This window comes from Panthera pardus, unplaced genomic scaffold (assembly GCF_024362965.1).
Source record: "Panthera pardus isolate Hobbes unplaced genomic scaffold, ASM2436296v1 HiC_scaffold_1, whole genome shotgun sequence".
Classification (NCBI taxonomy): Eukaryota; Metazoa; Chordata; class Mammalia; order Carnivora; family Felidae; genus Panthera; species Panthera pardus.
This window is the reverse complement of record NW_026526654.1, coordinates 79,666,522-79,674,928: the sequence shown is the minus strand read 5'-3', so window position 1 is coordinate 79,674,928 and position 8,407 is coordinate 79,666,522.

Here is an 8,407-nt window from a genome sequence, read left to right as displayed (position 1 = left end):
GTTAGTACGTTCTGGAAATATTTCAGAGGTAGAGCTAACAGGACTTGATGACGTGTGAAATGTAAGAGACTCCAAAATTTGGTCCGAACCAATGGAAGAATAGAATTTCCATTTACGGAGATGAGGAAGTATATGTTTGAGAGGTGGAAATCACGATTTAATTTTCAGGTATGTTAACAATGAGATACCTAATTATACAACTAAGACCAGATGGTGAAGCAAATGGGTGGATATGCAAGTCTGGTGTTGAGAAGTCTGTACTAAAGACATATAGATGGTCTTTAAAACTACTGAAGAAAAAAAAAAAAAAAAAAACAGAATACTCACCTATCTCCCTTGTAAGAATCAGAAGGTAAAGGCAATGAATTTGAAACTCTAGTTGTGTGTTACATCATGTGGGAAAGTTAACATACCAATACCCAGGCTCCACCTCTCTGGAGACTCATTTTAATTGGTGCGAAGTATGCTCGAATTCCAGGAGTGTTTAGAAGTTGGAATCTGGGGGTGGCTGGGTGGCTCAGTTGGTTAAGTGTCTGACTTCAGCTCAGGTCATGATCTCACAGTTTAGGAGTTTGAGCCCCACATTGGGCTCTGTGCTGACAGCTTAGAGCCTGGAGCCAGCTTTGGATTCTGTGTCTCCCTCTCCCTCTTTGCCCCTCCCCTGCTCATGCTCTGCCCACCCACTCCCCCCTCTCAAAAAAAAAAAAAAAAAAAAGTTGAAATCTGTTGCCAAGATTGAAACTCTGCCTTAGTGATTCTCAAACCTAAGAATCACCAGTTGGGGGCATCTGGGTGGCTCAGGTGGTTAAGGGTCAACTCTGTTTTGGCTCAGGTCATGATCTCCTGGTTCTTGAGATTGAGCCCCACATCAGGTTCTGCTCTGATGATGCAGAGCGTGCTTGGGATTCTCCCTCTGCCCCTCCCCCAGTCACGCATGCTTGAGCACTCTAAATAAATACATTAACTTTAATCTAAAAAAAAAAAAAAAAAGGAATCACCAGGGGGTGCTTGTCAAAAATAAAGACTCCCTCAGTCAAATCCAGAGCAGGGACTACCAAATAAGCAATTATTAATAACTATCTCATATTTGAAAGATATTTAATTAGAATAAATTATACAGCAAAGTGTTCTTTAATGTTTTTATTTATTTTTGAGAGAAAGAGCATGAGCAGGGAGGGGCAGAGAGAGAGAGAGGGAGACACAGAATCCTAAGCAGGCTCCAGGCTCTGAGCTGTCAGCACAGAGCCTGACATGGGGCTCAAACTCACAAACCATGAGATCGTGACCTGAGCCGAAGTCAGACACTCAACTGACTGAGCCACCCAGGTGCCCCAAGTGTTCTTTCTTTCTTCTAAAGCACACTACCCATTGTTTTTCAATATACACAATTTGTGTAGTGATTCGACCCCAAATCTGTCATCGATTTGTGACTTTGTATTTGAGGTCACAGGAAGGGACTGGCTAGAATTCACTGAAGTCCACTTAAAGATCAGTTTCTTAGAAGATGCTTCCTTCTGTGACCATCTCTTCCAGCCCAGAAACTGATTTTAACAGCCATCTCTTGCTCTAACACTGTGCACTAATTCAGGTTCCAAGAACGTTCACCACCTGCCACCAACTTCTGGAAGTTCCTGAGCAATGATGTTGAGAAAACTCCCCCTTGCTCCTCTCTACTATTTCCAACCCTTTTCTCCTCACTTCTATTTCAAAAAGTCCAGAGACTTGGAAATTCATGCCACCCAGCTGTATTAGCAGTCCTTCCCCAACCCAATCACCATCACCACAGGAGTGGTTGTGAACCTTGGCTGTACAATAGAATCATTAAGGAAACTTGTTAAAGATTCAAAGGCACAGGCCCCACCCCAGACTCCTTAAATCAAACCCTGAAGGGAGGGCTCTGCCTTAGTAAATTTATAAAGTTCTTCCTATGATTTTAAGTGACAGCTGTGGTTGATATCTGCTGATCAAAAACCCTCCTGTTCACACCCCCTAAAACTATAGGTAATTGCTTACTACCTTCTTCACCCCAACTTCTGATACTGTTCTCAGGGACTCCCAACATCCTCATGCACGACCCACAGAAAATTTTGTCCCGTCAGTTTTAGCATTTTTACCTTCAGGGGTCTTCACCCCTCTACTCCACCCTGACCACCCAATTTCACAGCTATACTAAAACCCTATCAGCAGCACTAAGTCTACCAGCTGCAGGATCTCACCTTTCAGCACCCCACTCAGGAATCCTTCCAGCTCCCTTTTACTCTAGCCCCTACCTGATCTCATAGTTCTTTTCCCATTGTGAATAATAATCTGTAGAACTCACTACTTTTCCCAGTACCCATCCCCTAGCTGCTCTCTGCTGAACAAGTTTCAATTTCAGGGACTATAATCACTCCCTTGCTGACATTCTCAAATATCTTACACCTATCTCACTCAACTAGTTACAACTATGGTCTACACTTTCCACACCTGCACCAGATTTGTTTACACGTGACATTTCTAGAACACAACTGCAAGCAAACCTAGTTCAAATAGCACCAAGTCTCCAAATGAGCTCCCAAAGCTATCAGAAAATCCTACAATTACCCTTGCCTGATAATGTCAAATTCCTAGTACTTTCTTCTACCTTGCTTTTTCCTCATCAGCTTCCCATGCCTTTCCCTTCCTATCCCGCCTCAGCTGAAGACTTTGCTTCATAACGCATTGAGTAAATAACACAAATCACAGGGTCTCATCTTCACCCCCAAATCCATAAGCCTGTCTTTAGCCCCATGTTCTAGGTGCTCCATCCTTTCCAATAGAATATTGGAACAGAATAGAGAACCCAGAAATGGACCCACAAACGTATGGCCAACTAATCTTTGGCAAAGCAGGAAAGAACATCCAATGGAATAACGACAATCTCTTCAGCAAATGATGCTGGGAAAACTGGACAGCGACATGCAGAAAAATGAACCTGGACCACTTTCTTACACCATATCCAAAAATAAACTCAAAATGGGTGAAAGACCTAAATGTAAGACAGCAAGCTGTCAAAATCCTAGAGGAGAAAGCAGGCAAAAACTTCTTTGACCTCGGCTGCAGCAACTTCTTACTCAACACAACTTTGGAGGCAAGGGAAACAAAAGCAAAAATGAACACTTGGGACCTCACCAAAATAAAAAGCTTCTGCACAGAGAAGGAAACAATCAGCAAAACTAAAAGGCAACAGATGGAATGGGAGAAGATATTTGCAAATGACATATCAGATAAAGGGATAGTATCCAAAAATCTACGAAGAACTTATCAAACTCAACACCCAAAAAACAAATAATCCAGTGAAGAAATGGGCAAAAGACATGAATAGGCACTTCTCCAAAGAAGACATTCAGATGTCTGACAGACACATGAAAAAATGCTCAACATCACTCATCATCAGGGAAATACAAATCAAAACCACAATGAGATACCACCTTACACCTGTCAGAATGGCTAACATTAATGACTCAGGCAACAACAGATGTTGACGAGGATGTGGAGAAAGAGGATATCTTTTGCATTGTTGGTGGGAATGCAAGCTGGTGCAGCCACTCTGGCAAACAATATGGAGGTTCCTCAAAAAATTAAGAATAGAACTACCCTACGACCCAGCATCTGCACTATTAGGTATTTATCCAAAGGATACAGTAGTGCCCCTGATTCAAAGGGGCGCATGCACCCAAATGTTTATAGCAGCACTATCAACAATAGCCAAAGTATGGAAAGAACCCAAATGCCCACTGATGGATGAATGCATAAAGAAGATGTGGTATACATATAGAGTATTACTCGACAATCAAAAAGAATGAAATCTTGCCATTTGCAACTACATGGATGGAACTGGAGGGTATTACACTAAGTGAAATTAGAGAAAGATATATCATGACATCACTGGAATGTGATGATTTTAAGATACAAAAGAGATGAACATAAGGGAAGGGAAGCAAAAATAATATAAAAACAGGAAGGAGGACAAAACCTAAGAGACTCTCAAATATGGAGAACAAATAGAGGGTTGATGGAGGGGTTGTGGGAGGGGGGATGGGCTAAATGGGTAAGGGGCATTAAGGAATCTACTCCTGAAATCATTGTTGCATTATATGCTAACTTGGGTGTACATTAAAAAATTAATTTAAAAAAATTTACTCTTTCCACTCAGACCTAATCACTCCACTTGTGCTCTGGATTTCATCTCTTCTCCCTTTTCAAAGGCTTTGCTCCTATGGGCAGATCCTTTATCAGCTGTATCATCAACTTCTCTCTACTGAATTATTTCCATTAACGTAGAAACTTAATGCCTCACATTCCCCACAAAAGCCCTTCTGGCTATCTCCAATTTCTCAGTTTTTTAACAGCAAAACTTCTCCAAAGTATTATCTCTATTCACGGTCTTGACTTTCTTTACTCTGGCTTCCATCCTACCATTCTATCAAAACTTCTCCTTTCAAGATCACCAGCAACCTTCACGTCACCATTCCAACAGAGATGTCTATCTGCATCTTTCTCACTCACCACAGGTATGGACTCAACCAGCCTTAAAATCCTGTTTTAGCTTTGCTTTCATGACACCATCCTCTTCCTATCCCTCTTGACCTCCTATTTTACCTCTAACCTCTTGTTACTCTAAGTGTGATCCAGAAGACCAGGGGCATTGATAGCATCTGGGAGTTTGTTAGGTTTGCAGACTCAGACCCCAAACCTACTCAATCACAATCCTCAATTAACATGATCACCAGATAACTCCTGGAACGTGAACGTTTTGGGATCGTTGCTGTAAACGTTCATGTGCCCCAGAGCCCTGGGCTGTACTTTCTTCCCACGTGGTCCTGTCCAGATCCAAGAGATTTAAGAACTCTATTTTTTTTATCTCCAAATCTCTGCCATAGCTCTGACAGCTTTCCTAAATTCCAAATTCATATACTCGACAGCCTACAGGACATGTGCATTTGGAGGTCTCAAATATTTCAAACCTAGTGTGTTGAAAAAGAAACTCTCCCATCTCACTACCAAGTTCCACCAAAGTAAAAATTCAATTTACCAAGCCCTCACAATGATACTGGTATGATCCTCAATGCAGAACATGTATCAGCTCCTTTAGTCCTCATACTACCGCTAAGGGACAGGTACGATTATTGTTCCCATTTTACAGAAGAGTAACTGAGACACGGAGAGTTAAGTACAGGCATACTTTGTCTGATTGGGCTTCATCTTACTGCCCTTTGCAGATACGGTTCGTTTTCGTTTTAACAAATTGATGGTTTGTGGCAACTCTGTCAAGCAAGACTTGGTGCCATTTTTTCCAACAGCATTTACTCACTTTGTGAGTATGTCACATTTTGGTGATTCTCACAATATTTCTACCTTTTCACCACATTTTTTTGATGGTCTTTTATCAGGCATCTTTGATGTTACTATGGTAATGTCTCGGGGTGCCACAAGCTTAGCCCACAAAATAAAAAACTACCAGTAAATGTCGAACGTATTCTGACTGTACCACCAACAAGCCATCCCCCCATCTCTCTCACTCTCCTCAGGGCTCCCTTCTGCCTGAGACACAATATTGAAATTATGTCAGTGAGTAACCCTACAGTAGCCTCTAGGTGTTCAAGTGAAAGGACGAGTCACTCACCTCTCACTTTAAGTCAAAAGCTAGAAATGATAGAGCTCAGTGAGGAAGGCATGTCAAAAGCCGAGATAGGCCCAAAGCTAGGCCTCTTGTGCCAAAGAGGTAGCCAAGTTGTGAGTGCAAAGGAAAGGTTCTCTGAGGAAATTAAAAGTGCTACACCAGTGAAGACACAAATAAGAAAGTGAAATAGCCTTACTGCAGATATGGAGAAAGTGTAAGTGTCTAGATAGATCAAACCGGCCACAATATTCCCTTAAGCCAAAGCCTGATCCAGAGCAAGGCCCTAACTCTAATTCTATGAAAGCAGAGAGAGGTAAGGAGGCTACACAAGTTTAAAACCAGCAGAGGTGGGTTCAGGAGGTTTAAGGAAAGAAGCCATCTCCTTCAAAGTGCAAAGTGAAGCTGTAAGCACTGGTGTAGAAGCAACAGCAAGTGATCCAGTAGATCTGCCTAAAATAATTCATGAAGGTGGCTACACTACACAACAGATTGTCAATAGAGACAAAACAGCCTTCTGTTGGAAGAAGAGGCCATTGAGGACTTTCAGAACTAGAGAGAAGTCAATGTGTGGCTGACCCTCTGGCTACGGGTCAATGCAACTGGTTCGAGACTGAAGGCAATGCTCATTTATCATTCTGAAAATCCTAGGGCCCTTAAGAATTATGCTAAATGTCCTCTGCCTGTGCTCTGTAAATGGAACAATAAAACCTGGATGGCAGCACATCTGTTTACAACATGTTCTACTGAACATTTCAAGCCCACTATTGAGACCTACTGCTCAGAAAAAGATTCCTTTCAAAATATTACTGCTCACGGACAATGTACCTGGTCACCCAAGAAACCTGATGGAAACGTACAGTGAGATTAAGGTTCTTTTCACACCTAACATACAATCCATTCTACAACCCATAGATAGAGGAATAATTCTGACCTTCAAATCTTAAATACACTTCTAGCATCTAACTTCGGCTCAGATCATGGTCTCACAGTTTGTGGGTTCCAGCCCTGCATCGGGCTCTGTGCTGACAGCTCAGAGCCTGGAGTCTGCTTCAGATTCTGTATCTCCCACTCTTTCTGCCCCTCCCCTGCTTGTGCTGCATCTCGGCCTCTCAAAAATGAATCGATGTCATTAAAAAAATTAAGAAATACACTTCATACGGCTATAGCTGTCATAGTTGTGACTCCTCTGATGGATGTGGGCAAAGTAAATGGAAAGACCTCTGAAAAGGACTCACCATTCTAGATGCCATTAAGAACATTCGTGATTTATGAGAAGATACCAACATTACTAGGAGTTTGGAGGAAGTTTGTTCCAACCCTCACGGATGACTTTGAGGGATCCAAGACTTCAGTGAAGGAAGTAACTGCAGATATGGTGGAAGTAACGAGAGAACTGGAGTTAAAAGTGGAGCCTCAAGATGTGAGCGAATTGCTGCAATCTCATGAGAAAACTTTAATGGAGGAGGAATTGCTTCTGATGAATGAGCAATAAAAATGGTTTCTTGCGATGGAATCTACTCCTAGTGAAAATGCTGTGAATATTGTTGAAATGACAATGAGGAATTTAGAGTATTATGTCAACTTAGTTGATAAAGCAGCTGTATAGTTTGAGAGGATTGACCCCAATTTTGAAAGAAGTTCTACTGTGGGTAAAATGCTATCACATGCTACAGAGAAACTATTTATGAAAGGAGGAGTCAATGGATGAGGCACAAACTTCACTGTTATCTTATTTTAAGAAATTACCACAGCCACGCCAACCACCCTAATCAGTCAGCAGGCAAGCACAACCCTAATCAGTGAGCAGCCATCAACATCAAGCCAAGACCTTCCCAGCAAAAATTACAACTCACTAAAAGCTCAGATGATGTCTAGCACTTTGCAGCAATAAAGCGATTTTGAATTAGGTATATACATTTTTTGTTAGTAATAATGCTATCACACACTTAAGAGACTACAGTATAAATCACAGTATATGTAAACACAGCTTTTATATGAACTAAAAAAAAAAAAAAATTCATTTGACTCACTTTATTGAGATACTCACTTTACTGCGGTGGTCTGAAACTGAACCTGCCATAGCTTTAAGGTATTCACATGATTTGTCCATAATCATACATCTGCCACACCCAGGATTTGAAATTAGGTAATAAGACTCCACAGCCTGCTCCTAAATGTTATACCTCTCAATTCCACCTGCTCCATAGCTAAATGTAGAAATCTAAAAGTCATTTATTTCGGGGTGCCTGGGTGGCTCAGGCAGGTGAACGTCCGATTCTTGGTATCAGTTTAGGCCACAATCTCATGGTTTCGAAGTTTGAACCCTGTGTAGGGCTCCGTGCGGACAATGAGGAGACTCTTGGGATTCTCTTTCCCTCTTTCTCTGCCCCTCCCCTGCTCCTGATCTCTCTCTCTCTCTCTCTCTCTCTCTCTCAAAATAAACTTTAAGAAAAAAGTAGGAAAATCAAAGTCATTTATTTCTGCATCATCCACTTCCAATCCTGTATAACTCCAACATTATCTTGAATTGATGTACTTCTCTCCATCTCCATGGCCCCACCCTTGTCTGAGCCACCATTTTGCCTGTGCATTCGTGAACCTCCTAACTGGTCTCCCACCTTCCACTCTACCTCGTCTTCCCCTGACAGAGAGAGTTTTTTTAGGTAAGAATCTGATGTCATGTCTTGTTGAAACTCCTTCATGGGCTGCCATAGGCTTGCTAAGGCCAAAAGAACTGTTTGTAACTTGAGCCCTGTCTTCTCCAGC